The 16,546-nt window shown below is 42.2% G+C and overlaps 1 protein-coding gene across 1 annotated transcript in view; it reads left to right on the top strand.

The window, feature by feature from the left end:
* Positions 1–3,123: 3,123 nt before the first annotated feature.
* LOC117425874 (rho family-interacting cell polarization regulator 1-like) overlaps positions 3,124–16,546 on the top strand; it is a 58,480-nt gene continuing 45,057 nt past the window's right edge. The window contains exon 1 of the mRNA XM_058993865.1: positions 3,124–3,247. The gene's annotated coding sequence lies outside the window, so the exon portion shown is untranslated. The remainder of the gene's footprint in view (positions 3,248–16,546) is intronic.

Raw genomic sequence — 16,546 nt, 5'->3', positions numbered from 1 at the left:
CTCACACTAGCCCTTCACCCTGTCCTGGGTTTCAGAACTCTCTATGTTACTGAAATGACCAGGTCTCAGGCGTTTTGAGTCACCAGGACTGGGTGAGGGATTAGCCTGCGTTTCTAACCCTACAGACTTAAAATTCAAGCATTTCTTTTAATATAGCCATTTTTAGCATTGTTGTTAAAATTGTTATAAAATGTATTTTATTGCAGCCATACCGATTGCATTCTACAGCCTACCCAAGTTAAGAAAACAAAACTGTACTCCTTTGTTTAAACAAGACACACTGGAATTCATATTCCATTCACAAGTTGTTTGCAGGTTAACCCTTGCACTGTAGCCATTCATTAGCTAACCTAAGAAGGGAGGTCCTGGAAGACACCGGAATGGCTGGTGTGTGTTGCAAAGGAAATTATCCAAGGCATCAGTCATCATCAAAACAGCGAAACAATACAGTTTGGGGATACTGTTTAAAAACAACACCACACTCACCCCACCCGCCCCTCCAAAAAATAGTGTAGTATTATAAAGATACATGCAGTCGCCAGTGAGGCTCATCGATAACCCTGTGTCACGTTCTTAGACAATGGAAATTCAGTAGAGTCCATTAGCTGCAGCCCGCCCAGGTCTCTCTCTACTTGCAGAATTGCTGAAATCCCAGATGTACTTTTTCAAAGCTCTGAATGGACCTAAACTTTCAAGTAGGCGTCGTGGTGAATATAAACGACAGACTAACACTAACAAAAGACTTTGTTCATCTTTGATTATTGAAGAACAATACAACATGCTCCTCTTAATTGCAGCCTCGCTGCTCTTATCTCCCCCACACCCTGTGGCGTTTTGGCAGCAGATTCAGGCCTACACAGGAAGCATAATGGAATGTTTTTTTTTCTTAAACTAATAACTTACTGTTAAGTGTTGTCTGTTTTTACATTGTAGTTTCATTATAATAGAAAAGCTAGAGGATTTGATATTGACACTACGCTGTGGTTCTGTGCTGTATCTCTTGGCAGAGCATGCTAGTGATTCAGTGATAAGAGACTCGGTCCTGCCTGCATGTCAGCTGACTGCTAGGAAAGCTGTTTTTTTTTTCCTCTTATAAGTTCCTCGGAGTCTTTCAGTGTTCTCCAGCAATAAACAAAGCTGTGGTATACATTTTGGCTGGGGAGTGGTGGTTAGTGATGGAGGGGGTTTCGGGAATGCCAGTATTGTGGCAGGAATGCCATTGGCGTTGAAATGCTTTCGTGACCCTCTCCGCAGAATCTTTGATAACCTACCGAGATCCCTATAGCCCCAGAGGATCAATACAATACAGAACAATTCTGCAAAATATATATATGAAAAAAAAAAATTTGCATTCCAGCTTGTCCTTGACACATAAGGGTAACAACACTCCCCGTAATCTGATATTGATATTGCCAGCAGCGCAGAGTGGACTGAAACACAATAGTATATATGTAGACTGTATGTACACTATCAGCTGGTTTCACAGCACTTCCTGCCCTAAAGTAACATTGGATAGTCCAACATTAGTGCTATTCAGGGTCTGTGAAACTAGCTTTATATTGCATACAAAATTTGCCAAACTGGTGCCAGCTGTCCATGTGTGGTATTTGTACTTGAATGTACATCCCCATCCAGATCATAATGGTATGTAACACCACAGGCATGCTCGTTGAGTCTCAATATGCCAGACCCATTAGAAGTGTTGTGTTTGTTTTTTGGTTTTTTTCAGTCAACAGTTGCGTGCTGGTAATCCTAAATATAAAAATGTGTTTTGGAAACATAATCAACGTGAATCTATATGTGAAATCAACCCTGGATAATGCGCTTTGGTTGTGTCCTACTGTTACAAAACCAATAAAGCTAGAACTGAGAAATGAATTATTCAGAAACTCAGCTTAATAGCTTTGTTTCTTCTGCTTGCTCCCAGTTAATGCACGCCCATACAAAGCAGTCTTTTTGTTTTCTTCCTTTTAGATGGGCCCGATAGGAATGAAACTCCTCTTGTAACGTTTTACCCCCTGCAGTCAGGAAATGGTACTTTAATGACACCCTGGAGGATTGCATGCAGAAGTTAATGTATACATTATTCTGGAGCAGACCAGTAACCAGGGCTGCCATTCTACCAGGTCAAGCTGAGGTTTCAAGCTCTAGCTGGCAGTATTTATAGGACTGCTTGGTATTTACTATTCAACCTCCAAATCTATGTTACGCGGCAAACCAACAGAGAAAATGAAGGAGTCTTTTTTAAATTTACCAGAATATTTACATGAGCATCAGCATTGATGATGCACAAAAAAAAAAAAAAAACACCTGAGGACACGACCTTGGTGTCCTCATAGCTAGTGACTGCCATGTTCTGGACTTACAGTGTACAAAGTTCAGCTTGTTTCGCATACTCATTAAAAGTACATCGAGGCGTTGACCTGTGTTATAGGTTCTGGTAGAAATTGGGTTTGGGTTTCTGCCTGGATTTAGACGCCGAAAAAAAGTTGTGTGTGCCATCTATGATGTCAGGTGTAATGTGGATCGGTGTGTCACTGTTAATGTTAACCCTGCTTAAATCAGTACAGAGGTACATTGGGAGGAACCTGTTCAAGCTTTGACACCTGAATTGCAATTCTGCATAGATCCTTCCTTAATAGAATATACTGCAGAATTTGCACCATAAATTGATTTTTGTAAATAGTAACTATTTGTTGACGCTACAACTTGTCTAATTTCCTGTGTTTAACATGCTGGAGTACTTTCATGTAGTGGGGTCTGTTTTAATAAGGCCCTGGACTTCGGCAAGGTTATACACAGTGCATCGATTCAATCAAGTAATGTGACATGCGGATCATATTGATTTACACACAGGCACGGAGTGTGAGAGGTGTCTCGAGGTTTTTGCAGACTAACGGTGTTGTGCAATTTTAAGATTGCTGTCTCTTCCCCTTCTCCCTCTGGTGGAGCTGTATTTATGTGTGATCATGGAGTGAGCTTTAAAAAAAAAAAAAAAAAATTCTACTCTTGCTCAGAGATGTAATTAAGAGGCAGGTCACTTTCGGAACAGCAGCACTAGACTCACGGATTTGTTTTCATTGTTGTGTAATACAGCGGGACGCGATCTTTTGAAGTGGATTCTACAGCCGGTTAACTGCCTCTGAATAGGCGTTTGAAAGGAAGCGAGGTTATCGTCACATTCCACAGTTCTGTTTTGCGTTGATAGCTGATATTGTGTTATATTCATCTCCAGCTGGGTTAGCGGGTGAGTCCTCTACATGTCTCCCTTTATTTTGTGAAGTTTAATTTAGTAGCCTATTTATTTATTTGTGTCTTTTTTTTCTTTTTTGTTTTGTTTTTACATGTTTAAAATACAAACTGAGAACATAGTTGTGCTTTTTTAATTTTCCTTTTGTAACTTTGCATGTTTGAATGTTAAGTTTTGTGTTTGGGGGTAGCGCTAATGTGTTAGGTATTAGGTCATAATCCCTGTACACACCTGTGTAACATTTTGTATTCTATTACTTTATAATACAGTGGACCTCCGCATTGCTTTATACTATAGTACTGTGTATGTGGACATTGTTAAATAGTAACCAAACAATACCATTACTTGTAATATAAACCAATATAAAACAAACACAATCCACATGAAGTAGCTTGGTTGCCATGCTAACCAAGGGTAAAGCTAAGGGCAGAGGCTCGATACTTTACTAAAGTAGTTAGTTAGTAGTTTAGTTCCGCGGGGGCTGCGGTGCTGCCGATAACATTATTAATATTATTCGGGAAAGCACAATGTGCGTGTTATTCATTTCAGACCTCGTTTATGCATTTTTTTTTCCTTTTCAATGATCGATTTTTTTGACAGAGCTATTTAAAAATTCTGTTGTTCTGCAGTATGGATTTATACGCTTTGTTTCTCTAACCAATGCATTTCATGCAGTGTCAGTTCTAATATATGCTGTATTTTGACTCCGCACTTCGTGGAACCTCTTTGCAGAATGGTCTCTGACTCCGGGCGTGTTTTTAGTGGCAGAGCGACAGTAGAGCAGGGTTTGACTGAATGCATGAGCCTGGCACAGGTGACACAACGTTAACAAACGCGTTTAAACAGTTCATCCAGTAACTGCATGCACGCTGTTCTATAGGAGCTCTTATGTTTGCTTGATTGGACAAGATGACCTTACAGTATGACTTTCGTTTTCAGCCCCCCTTCCCTGCCAGGGGTGGAGGCTGGAAGATTGATTTGAATTCACTTTGGTCAATTGTAAGTCTTGCCACAAGGCTAACAATCACTTTTGTTTAGTGGGGCTTGTAAGGGTGTCATACAGTGAGTGTTTGCAGAGGGATCAGGCTGCGATTATGTGCATCCATTCCTTCTGTCAACTTAGTTTATCATCAAATATTTATCACAGACCAGGTATGGAAATAAGACTCCCATTGATAGCAGTTGGATCCATTCCTGGTTTTTGCTATGAGTTTAATAAGACACACCTAGGCTTGTTACTAATACACTGTGGCTAATCAAGCTTGTAGGAAAACCTGGAATGGATAAAACTGCTATGCAATAGGAGTCTTATTGCCATCCCTTCAGATATAAAAAAATAAACCAAAAAAAAAAAAAACAGACTTGTTATTTTTAAGGGCTTTTGATTTTTGTACTTAAAATATTGACTGTGTAATAGATGTTGCTTAATCTATTATTTGTTTATTTTTTGTTCAGGTTTTCATGAAGTATCATGGGGGGGGGGGAAGTTTTAATCTCATTATTTTTGGCACAGCAAAGAAAAGTGTCAGGAAGCGTCCCATTGTATTGAAGAGATAAAATGGTGCCGACCAATAGATGGGAAGGAAGCCTCTATTAGTACAGATGTTCGTGTGCCTGTTTATACGGAGGGCTAGTTTCAAGTGCAAAGCTGCCAACGCCAAAACGATGCCCTCTGTCCTGTCTAAAGAGCCATTCAAGTACCATTTAACCCTTTCAATGACTTTTCATTGCCATGTATCATTGTAGCACTGTGGCAGAGGTGGGCAGCCTTGGCTGTGTGGACGGGAGGATTAAGTGCCTGGTTGGAAAACAGGGTCTTGCAACTGAATGGATAAGCCAGCACTGCATACCCCTGCACTAGTGCAACATTTGTGTCATTGCAGGGGGAGGGGGGACCCCCCACCCTCACCCCACCCTGTCCTGTCCTGTCCTGCTCTTCTCCTATGAGAATTTCTACACTGTCTCTTGGGATCGCTCTTGTTTTGGCGCTGGCTGACCAGTGGAACTGATCACGGGGCAGAATGACCAGACTAGCTCTGCATCCAGTCCTGGGCTTCAGAACTTTCCTTTTACCCCTTCATGGAAATCACCAGGAAGACATTGGGAATTTGAGCCGTCAGCCCCCCCTGCTAAATCTGCCCTGAACGTATTGCACTTGTCACAGCATGAATAAGTCTCACCCGAGCTTGCAGGGTTACCAATCGGAGCTGTAGTCACACAGACACGGTATAATATCCTGTTCATGCTATCTAAATATTGCATGTTGAAAACGTGCTGATCATGCCTTATTTATAGAGCGTGATTAAGATATTACAGAAGAACAGCTGTTTTAGCAGAGGCCTGATAGCTGAAAATCCCTGGCACCTGACCACTTAAATAATATATATCATCGAGGGTACATTCTGAAACCCAGGACTGAGTGCAGGGCTGGTGCGAGCTTCTTGTATTCTGTGGTGAGGCAGTATTAAAAATGTATGAAAAGTGTGGAAACACTGTGTGCTTTTCAATGTGTGTTCAATGCGACTGATTCATTATTTAGTTAAATATGCTGTTTATTCATCTAGTCCCTTTGTGTGGCTGCCATGCCTTTTACAGTAGATGAAAATAATGCCTGCTTTGGGGACTGTGAAGAGCAGGATATCCTCCCGGGCTCTGCAGTGACCCCTGCAGTCTTTAAAGCAGTAATAATAACAGAAAATGTTCTTAACTCATGTCAGCAGAACCGCTTTCTTGCCAGACCCCTGTCCTTGTTTCCGATGGTTGGTTAGTCTCTCTGACTCTGGATAGAAGGTCTGTTTGAAATCCTGCTGTGATAAACCACAGCTGGATTAAACAGCACTGGTGAATCCTCCTGGATTGCATCAACCACCTATTTTTTGTGGCAATCCCAGTGTAACCACACATAGGCAACCACAGGAAAATGTTCCAGTAAAATCCAGCTGTGGGTATAGATCGACACATTCACCCCCTAGTCCAGGATAAAGTGTCAGGATAAAAGGGATTGCAAGCAAGCGTCTTAATAACAATACAAAAGAGCCGGACTCATCTGCATTCGTGGTTTTAGAGCTTTTAACCTCATTTCATCTCACCGACAGAGGACAGGACAGAATCCGTGCATCACCCAACACTGCCCGTTACATATACAAGAGCAGAGCCTCACCCAACACTGCCCGTTACATATACAAGAGCAGAGCCTCACCCAACACTGCCCGTTACATATACAAGAGCAGAGCATCACCCAACACTGCCCGTTACATGTACAAGAGCAGAGCCTCACCCAACACTGCCTGTTACATATACAAGAGCAGAGCATCTCCCAACACTGCCCGTTACATATACAAGAGCAGAGCCTCACCCAACACTGCCGTTACATGTACAAGAGCAGAGCATCACCCAACACTGCCTGTTACATATACAAGAGCAGAGCCTCACCCAACACTGCCCGTTACATATACAAGAGCAGAGCCTCACCCAACACTGCCTGTTACATATACAAGAGCAGAGCATCTCCCAACACTGCCCGTTACATATACAAGAGCAGAGCCTCACCCAACACTGCCCGTTACATATACAAGAGCAGAGCCTCACCCAACACTGCCTGTTACATATACAAGAGCAGAGCATCTCCCAACACTGCCCGTTACATATACAAGAGCAGAGCCTCACCCAACACTGCCCGTTACATATACAAGAGCAGAGCCTCACCCAACACTGCCCGTTACATATACAAGAGCAGAGCATCACCCAACACTGCCCGTTACATATACAAGAGCAGAGCATCACCCAACACTGCCTGTTACATATACAAGAGCAGAGCATCACCCAACACTGCCCGTTACATATACAAGAGCAGAGCCTCACCCAACACTGCCCGTTACATATACAAGAGCAGAGCATCACATAACACTGTTATATCATGACCATTATTTATTAAATCTGCAGTCGACCTAGCAAATACTTTAGGCAGCGTGCTTTATTTAAAAAGAATGTTTTGCATGCTATTGAATAATAATATAGCAACTTGAAATGATTTCAACTTACTCAACACACATGCATCGAGAGAGCCCTTCTCAAACAGAGGCTCTGTTGTCTTCAGGTCTGGAGTCGGACCAATTGTGATGAGGAAACCGAACAGGATTAGCTTTTAATAGATGCTGAATGTGTGCGGGTTTGTATTCCATGCAGCATGCACAGTGGCTCAGACAAAATATTAGAAACCCCTGGGTAATGGGTGCCCACACGTGAACAAGTTATTTGTTCTGCAAGTGGCTTCCCTGACACGTGTTCTGTATTATATAAAAGCTGCATCTCCCAGTTGCAAGTCAGTGGGCAGTCACAATGGGCAAAACAGCAGGTCTGATGGACTCTGATGAAGGGATTTGATAAATGTGACCTTTCAACTCTTCTGTGCCAACCTATTCCACTAATAAAAACAGGTTGAGTAGGTGGGACAAGGATAGTTGTCACATGATTTGACAGAATGAGGACGTCTGTTCAGACCTAGGCAGTTAGAACTTCCAGACAGGTGTGGGCGGATAGATAGAGAACAACGATAGTAACCGTGTTGGATAAAGAGATCCCAGAACCACTCAACACGATTGCAAACACCATAAAAAAGCAAGGGGAAGGTGAACACATAAATAAAATGATATTCAAAGATTCATCTTTCCTATTAATATAGAATGCGGAACGTCCTTTTGCGTTATAATGGAGCGAATAGGAAACACTATCAGAATCTCTTGGGACTTCAATTCCTAGGTAAACCGGCCCTTGTTCTGTAATAACCTCTTATTAATATTCCACGGCAGCCTCTTAATCGTTGCTTTTTAGTGCCTCATTGACTCCAATTAAAGTGGCAGCTGAATTTCATAAATCACCCGCAGGATCATGTAGGTTCCCAGCCAGTGCTGTAGATATACTGTCACGGGTAATTAGAGCACAGGATTCCAGCTGCTTCAGGACAGCAATCTGCTATCAATATCTGATGAAGTTAGGTTTGCTGCTCTCTTGTATTAAAAGGAAAGCTAACCTGACACTATAGAGTTGTTGAATCATGAACTTCTGGAAGTGTCTACTGACTTGCATAGTGTATAGATTCTCCTATAAAGGTTTTCACATTCTGTACACACATGCACACGTTGGCTCACATTTACCCCTTGTGTGTTTGGTGCCACTGTCTTAGTTCCTCCACTAGGTGGCGGTATAGTCTGGTAAATGATGTAGAACTTTGGTTTCAGATGATTCAGAGAATGTTTTTGCTAAAAGTCCAATAAACTAAGTTCCAGCTTGACAAATGTGCCGGAAAAACCTTACTTATCTGCACATTGCCGAAGGGACTGATCATTTGAGGCTGCTTGAGACAATTGTGCGCTTATTCAGAAAGAAAAACAATAAGTCTGTTGGGTTTACTGGCTGGTGGTAAGAGCAGTGACTGCTGAGTTCAGGTGACTGTAAACACAGTCTGTACTGTATACATATTATAAATAATAGGTGTACAGGGGATGTGAGCGAGCACACAGTAAACAGCCCTGCATGCTGAACAGTTTACTGTACACCACAGACACAGCTGTGTTTAAAGATCCGCCCGCACAGCCTCCTCCAAACGTATGGATGCAATTACCAGATTACTGCAGGAGCACATGGGCTTCACTCCAGTGCTGACAATAGACTTGGGCTTATTTATTTGTGTTATTTATTGGGGGAGAGAGTATAGGAGCAAGGGAGGCTTTAAAGTTAATTAAACAAAACACCCAGTCCATCCCCAGTCACTAAGCAAACAGCAGGTGATATTAGCTGGCTTTGAGATTCTGTTGTATAGGGGGTTACTCTGGAGACCGCTGCCTCATACAGTGACTTTGCAGCAGCTGCTGGAAATGACTGGAGCAGCTGAGAGCTGAAACATCTCCAAATGTGTCTGTCTGTCTGCATCTCTTAAACAACTGTAGGATGTTTCGAATTCATTCATAACTTTAAACACTCCATCGTAGGACATGTCATTAGGATTTCTGATTCAGATAACAAAAAAACAATGAGAGTGGTGTTTTATCCTTTTAAATTCCCAAAGAACACCGAACACAGCTGCTTAATGTGTGCCCATCCCCTTGGTTCCTGGTGAAGCTTATTGTCCATCATATACATCATTAAATCAGGAGCCCAACATATAACTAAGATGCAATTTTCTTTTCAATTGTATTAAAGCCCACATTCGCAGTCCTGAAATAATTCTGGGAGCGGTGTCCACACAGGAAATGATCCCGAGCAGGATGCACTAAGCCCAGTGAAAGATGGCTCAAATCCAGCAGTGCTTTCACTGAGAGACAGTAACAGGCAATGACTCTGCCTTACTCAGCCCGTCCAGCTTCCATTAATAAACACTGCTGGGTAGGGCAGATCTCCCATAAAGCAGACTCTCGCTCCGCAATGCTGTGAACCCCAGCATGACTAAGCAGACTTTAACTCTAAGACCATGGGACTGGATCGGTTAGCCCTCCCTGGTGCCTTCCTAACCTTCTCAAAGCTTTCAGCGTCAAAACAAAAAAAGTGTTCTGTGCCTTTAAGACTTCAATCGAGTCGAAAAAGAAACGATTAAAGGGGAAGTTTTGGTTATGCATGCAGTTATTTTTAACAACAAATATTTGTTTTGTTGCTAAGTGAGCTGTGCTTCTTTAAAAAATACAGAAATTCGATTAGATCCAGTTGAATTGAGGATGACTTCAGACCCCCTCCGGAAATGTGTCAGCCTGTTAGTTTAATTACAGTAACTGTGCTGATCATTTTAACCATCACAGAAGCTGAACACATTGCATGCTTTGTATTATATTTGATCCATTACTATTGAACGCCCAATAGTGCAAATAAATGACTAAATTCAATGAAAAGGGTTTGGACTAGATGTCTTCTTCAGTGTCTCTGTAGATTGTGTATCTTTTGCAAATATTTTCAGTTTTCTCTGGACCCATAAATAACAATATATACTATTTGCATACATACATAATATATAGGTCAAACTTGAATTTCTAATGAACTCTATTGAAACAGCAGTCATTATAAATGACCACATAAGTAGACTGTGTAAGTTGTTAGTTTTTTTTGTACAGTATATATACTTTGCAGACATGTGTGAACACACTCATGTGTGTGGGTTTGATTTCGCTGCACCTCTTTGCATGCTTCACGGGATTCTGCTCTGCAGCGAAACGGTTATTTGCAGCCTGTTTGTAAGCTGCTGAGGATAATAACAGCTTTCTGCAAGCTGGAAACGCTGGCCTTGGTGTGGACAGTGATAAGTGTATGGTGCCCCAGTGTCTGCCTCATTCTCCTGTGGAGAGCTCCATGCGAAAGAGAAACCTGAAACCCTTTTAACTTAACCATGAGAGGCCATCAGTGACTTTTAATTACTGCTTCTGGCCTTGGACTAGATCCATTTATTTACAACACACCTCGTGTAGCCTTTCCAGCAGGCAAGTGTGTTTCCAAACAGCATCCCCTCCTCCTGGGGTCCTCCTGCTAGGAGTGAAGTTGTGGAGCCCTTCTTCAATGGGACCTGAGTTCAGTATAATTCTTATTAGACTTAAACTCAAAGTCATCAGTGCATGCAAATGCCATCTCGGGTTACCAAATGGAAACACAAACCGAGAGCATTTCAATGAAGTGTGGCTTAAGATTCATTACAAAAAAAAACATTGTTAAAAAAACAAAAATAGCTATGGTTTAAGTTTGTAGCCACACAAGTCAGGAAATGCCTTATTAAAAATGAAAACTAAACTTCAGTGGTGCAACTTGAAGCCCCAAAAATCAGGGAATGCCATACCATCCATAATTCAGCTGCATCCAGGTTAGGCTTTTAGCAGAGATACTGAGATGTGATGTGATGTGATGGGCAGGGTAGCGTTCACTAAGGGGAGCAGTGATAATGGTAAGAACATTAATTTTAAAACCTCAGCAACAACACCGTTAGCAAGGAAAAGTTCAATTAAGCAACCATATCGTGCCGCTATAATGTGAGTGCGGGTTTTAGTGAGCGTCTGCGAACCGTGAACAAACCACAGAGAGAGATCACAGACACAGAGAGGGTGCTCCTGGATACCCTGGGTGTAAAACAGTTTATTTCATAGAAAGCATCGAACAGTGGGGTGTGCTTGTGAACAGTGGTAATGGGTAGAGCATTCACAGTGAAGGATGCTGTAGCCTGCAGGCTCAACCATGGCAGAGCGAGGTTATGTAGTGCAGTTAACCTGCACCAGGTCAAGGGCAGGTGGGGACTGAGGCATTTATATAATGATCATGTAAGAAGTGAATCCCAGTGCCGGAGCGCTGTGTTTGAAGTGTTTTTATAGATTCTTCCAGCTTGTCTTTAAGGGAGTAGAGGCAAGGCTCCTGACAGCTCTGTCCTGCTTCATCGCTGTGCGGATTGCCTATGAATATTTAATGGCACAATTACACAGCAGCTGTAATCAAACATATAGTGTATAGTGGGATGCCACTTACTGCACTGGAAATAGGATCCCATATACTGTATAGATATCATCATCTAACCGTAAGCGTGGTGAAAGTCGGATTGTATGTTACAGCAGACTATACTATATATTTTAATAAATATATATTCAAATAAGAAAAATGCAACATTTTTTAATGTAATCAGCTTGTACTATATTGTTTTTTCCCCAGTCAGTGTGAAGTGCTGGTAGATAATAGAATCACATCCCTGAGAGAAAAACTAGCTGCTGCCTGACAAAGCAGTTAAACTAGAGCTGCATGCAACCCCCTGCCCTCCACTCTCCTAATGTTAACTCCAGGCTGCTTCAGTGAGGAGGACGCTCTGTCTGCACAAAGGAACACATAATAGAAAACCTGGCGACTCTGTACTCGGGCATTAGAAAGTTCAGCACATCTCTGCCATAGCTTTCTGAACAAGACCCTAAAAGCGAAGGTGTTTCGTTATTTATTCTGTTTATTTTAAATTATTTATCCAGGTATGATCAGCCTGGCAGAAGCATCCTCTTGTAGTACCTTATTGGTTAGCTTCCTCAAAGTGGAAACTTTACAAAGGAAGCTGCATGGGGGGGAAGTAGCATATTGACTTTCATGCCAAGATTGAATCACCTTGAGGTCTGGCTTTATTTTCCATTACATAGTGGCTGCAAAAAGTATACGTGTATACTGCGGACTGTGGATTGAGGACACTGAGCGATCTGGCAGTCTCGTGACACACAACACAACCACTATAGCAGGGCGGAGGTCAAAGCTCATTCCGGTTCAGTTTATTTATAAAATTTATGTTGAGACAGCTGAAAAGGAAATCTAACCCATTAAACCCTGTTTAATATGGTTATTATCCCGTCGCATCTCTGGCAAACTTCAGCGCCACGACAACAACCCGTTCTCGTTGTTTGCAGCCAGCTGCGTGCAGAAGGTGTCAGTAACGGCGCCTCTTCAAAGACTTCCGGAGAGCTGCTGTGCTTGTGAACAGAAACTGGTTTGCACGTGCAGAACGATCGCAGGCTCCAGTTTAAACTGATTGGATAGAATTCCATTAGCACAGGTTGCAGGTTATAGACGAAAGCAGCTTGGTCCGTGCGAGTGAAAGAGAAGAACTTCAAACCATTGCCGTTACGGATTCTGTCCCGTCAGCGAGATGAGGTTATAAGTTCTATAACCACAAATGGAGACGAGCCCTGGACGATAGAATTCTTGAACTTGAACTCCATTGCAGTGCTGACTCCTGACCCCCACTGTATGACCCCTGGTAGAAGCCTCTTAACCTCCCTGTGCCTGTCTCGAGCACAGCTGTGAATCAGCAGCAGCAAAGCCCACCTGAAAACAACTCGTTTCAGCTCAGCTGGGACTCTCCTGGGTCAGTCATTCCTTTAAAGGAGCTGGAAAAGTCAAAGCAGTAAATAAACACGTTGCTGTAACGAGACGATCAGAAAGGGCTCTGTGTTCTGTGTTTCGAGAGCGCAGCGTGACGGGCAGTTATACCCACCTCCACTGCAGCCAGAGAGGTACTTACTTCAAACGCTTTCATGACATCACCACTCACAGATGCTTTTTGCCGGGAGAAAACAACCTTTTTTTTTTCTTTTACTGTCAGAACAGATGAAAAGCTCTCTGAATCTGAAATCCAGGTCTGTGTTCAACGCGTTTACAGACACACCGCCAGCAACTCATGTCAAGGGAGTTTTTTTTATGGGTCTGAACCCTTTGACCCTCCCATGCTTCCACTAGCATTAGGAATCATCTGTTATCCTTTCTATTCGCAGCCCACCACCTCCCTCCCTCCCTTAGTTTAACTGCAATTCTCCCAAAAACAAAAATCTCAAATAGGCCAATGGGTTAATTAACTCTTTTGTGCTTGGAATATGAAAATAATATTTGAAAAAAGTAGTCTTGGACACATAAATATATTTTTCATTGATCATTTTTTCTTTTTTTTTCATTACTTTATATGAGGTCATCATGCATTTTGATCTTCCATGTGTCCACATATAAAGACTGAAAGAGAGCTTTCTTTGCTATATGAGGTGGGTTATGCGTAAGAGAAAGACACTACAGAGCATGGTTGTGGAACACTTCAGAATCATTGATACTAAGTTATGCTGTGTCTTGAAATCCTTACAAAGGCTTCAGCCCCGGCTTCCACTCTCGCTATCCCGCATTGGGAACAGCAGCAGATAAGCTCTGTTCGAGAGGCTCCAGTGAAGATTTGTTTTTTCAAAGCACAGCCCATCTGTAGCCTGTGCAGGCGATCACGTGGCTGCTAGCCTTGTGACTGTGTGTTTAATGTTTTCTTATCTTGTTAATGTTCCTGTGTTTTGTGACTGTTTTGCTCATGCCACCTCCCTGGGATCAGTGACCTGTCCTGGTTAAATCATTGAACTGAAAAAGACGTGAGCGACAGGCAGCAGAGAGCAAGCTGACGACATGGATCTGCCTCGACCCACACAACAATGTAATAGCTAACTGTTCATTTCCTATCTGAGTAATCTGGAATACGAGAGAGAGAGAGGGCTAATACCCTATGAAAGTGTAACCCCATGAAAGTGACCACAATCCCACCTCCAGAGGATGGGTTACAGCATTGCATTCATCCCGTGTTTATTTACTTATTTAGCCTAATGCTATTATATAATAAAACCTGGCAGCGACTGCAATGTTCAGGACATGGGCTGTCAAATATCGACTCCTCAGATTTCAGCAAGGATCTATACAATGTAATCCCCATTACTCTGTGTAACCTGACCATTACAAAGTGAACCTGGTGCAGTCCTCTAATCTAATGCATGCCCTGTTCTCATGCCTTCTCTCTGGGGGGGGTGGTAGTAGCAGTGAGGTCATTGTACTGCTTGGAGATAAGACTGAGCCATTGCTCCAGTGAGTGGAATGGATAGCTCAATGCTACCAGCATGACGGTTGTGTGAACAATGGAATGGAATGGTAGCACACAGAGGCAGCTGCACTGGTGTGAGCTATAGCAGTAAAATGGGACTGCGGTACAGCTGAAACATTTTTCACATTCAGATGGTAGCGCAGTGGTAATCCTTTGCAGAGAAGCCTGCACATTCAGATGGTAGCGCAGTGGTAATCCTTTGCAGAAGCCTGTGTCGATGTCACCTCAGAACTTGGATATATTTAATAAAATGAAGTGATTCCTCTTGCATACATGCATATTTTGTGATAGATGAATCTAAGTGGATGCAATGCAGACACATATGCTATATGTATAATATTGCACAGGGTGCTGTATAATACAAGCCGATATCCAACCCCTGAGTCGTAAGAGCAGCTGGCCACTAGTGGGAATTCTGTTCGCTCTGCCCTGAGTGGGAGGAATAAAGCTTGTGTCTTACACCACCTTATACTATATTTTTATGATGTGTAATTATATAAGAATAAAAAAACAGTGTAGCTAATATGACTGTGATATAATATTCCATCTGATACAAAGAAATTTCAGACGGCTGTATCACATCAATATCAGGGCATACTTATTGTATTATAAAACATACAGTGTATGTCACAGGGGTGGAAGTCAGACTCCTACTGCATAGCAGCGTCACCCATTCTGGTTGCACTCTGAGTTTAATAAGATACACCTGAGCTTGTTGCCTATGGACTATGGCTAATCAAGCTCATAGGAAAACCTGGAATGGGTGAAAAAGCTATGCAATAGGAGTCTGATTTCCAAGAATGATCATAACACAGCTCTCTTTCTAAATATTTCAATGAAATGAGCTTTCTTGCATTTGAGGTTTGGCTGTGACAGTGCACAGCCTAGAGGTGCGGTCTGTACTCACACTGCTATGTGGCACGCACAGATCGCTGGGTTTCTCTTGCTGGATTACATCACACACCAGGGTCTTGCTACCAGGCCCTGCTCATTGCCACGGCAACCAGCAGCCAGGCTTGAGAAAGAGTCATTCATCTTTTTTCCCTTTCTTCCTGAATTCGCAATGCTTTTGTCAGCAGAGATGGTAACTGTATAGGAAGCAATCCCTCTGAGAGTGTGCTTAATTTACTATGAAGGGAGCGTGGTGGAGGGGAGTATTCGAGCTTCCCCTAGCACAATAAACCATGGGTTAGCTGCTGCAGTATAATATGGAAATACGGAACATGGAAATATGGAATAAGGAAATGCCACACTATGAAAAATACTGTGGTCTATTCAAGTGATGCAAAAACCACCCTAAGTAGATCCCCATTTGGGATTGTACATTTTAAATAAAATGACACTAAAGAGAATTGCTTGCACACGTTATTGTTTTTAAAACCCTGACACACAATGCCACCCGATGTAGGGATTTTTGTCCTGCTGTGCTGGATGATTTCTGGTTCATTTGAAATTCTTGTCATGCCTGACAGAAGTTTAACTATCTTCTGTCGGTCCCTGTTTCCAATATTAGGCTCCAATAACATTGTGGGAGATACAGGACTGAGCTGCTAGGGGCTCCTCCACTGCCAGTGCTAGTTACTCTCTAGGATTAGCAGGAGTCTAATTACAATGCATATTTTGAAGCGCCATGGTGTTATTGCAAACGGAATGTTAGTTATTCTATAGAACTCCTTTATTCCAACTAGAACGTTGATTGTCTTTATTGTTCTTAAATGTGTGATTGTTCTATGTAGCTGTATGTGTTGGGTTTTTTTTTTCACATGGGATGCTGGTTATCATACCATAAAGGGTAAAACCAAGAACAATCAGTGATATAATTAGATCTCACAATTTGTTTATTTCTCATTTGAGTAACATTTACCTTGGCATTTTCTCCTTCCAAAAAGTCTATAAATCTGACCCAAAGT

This window comes from Acipenser ruthenus, chromosome 20 (genome assembly GCF_902713425.1).
Source record: "Acipenser ruthenus chromosome 20, fAciRut3.2 maternal haplotype, whole genome shotgun sequence".
In the NCBI taxonomy this organism is placed as follows: Eukaryota; Metazoa; Chordata; class Actinopteri; order Acipenseriformes; family Acipenseridae; genus Acipenser; species Acipenser ruthenus.
The sequence above is the reverse complement of the archived record's forward strand: the minus strand, read 5'-3'. Positions and strand labels throughout refer to the sequence as shown.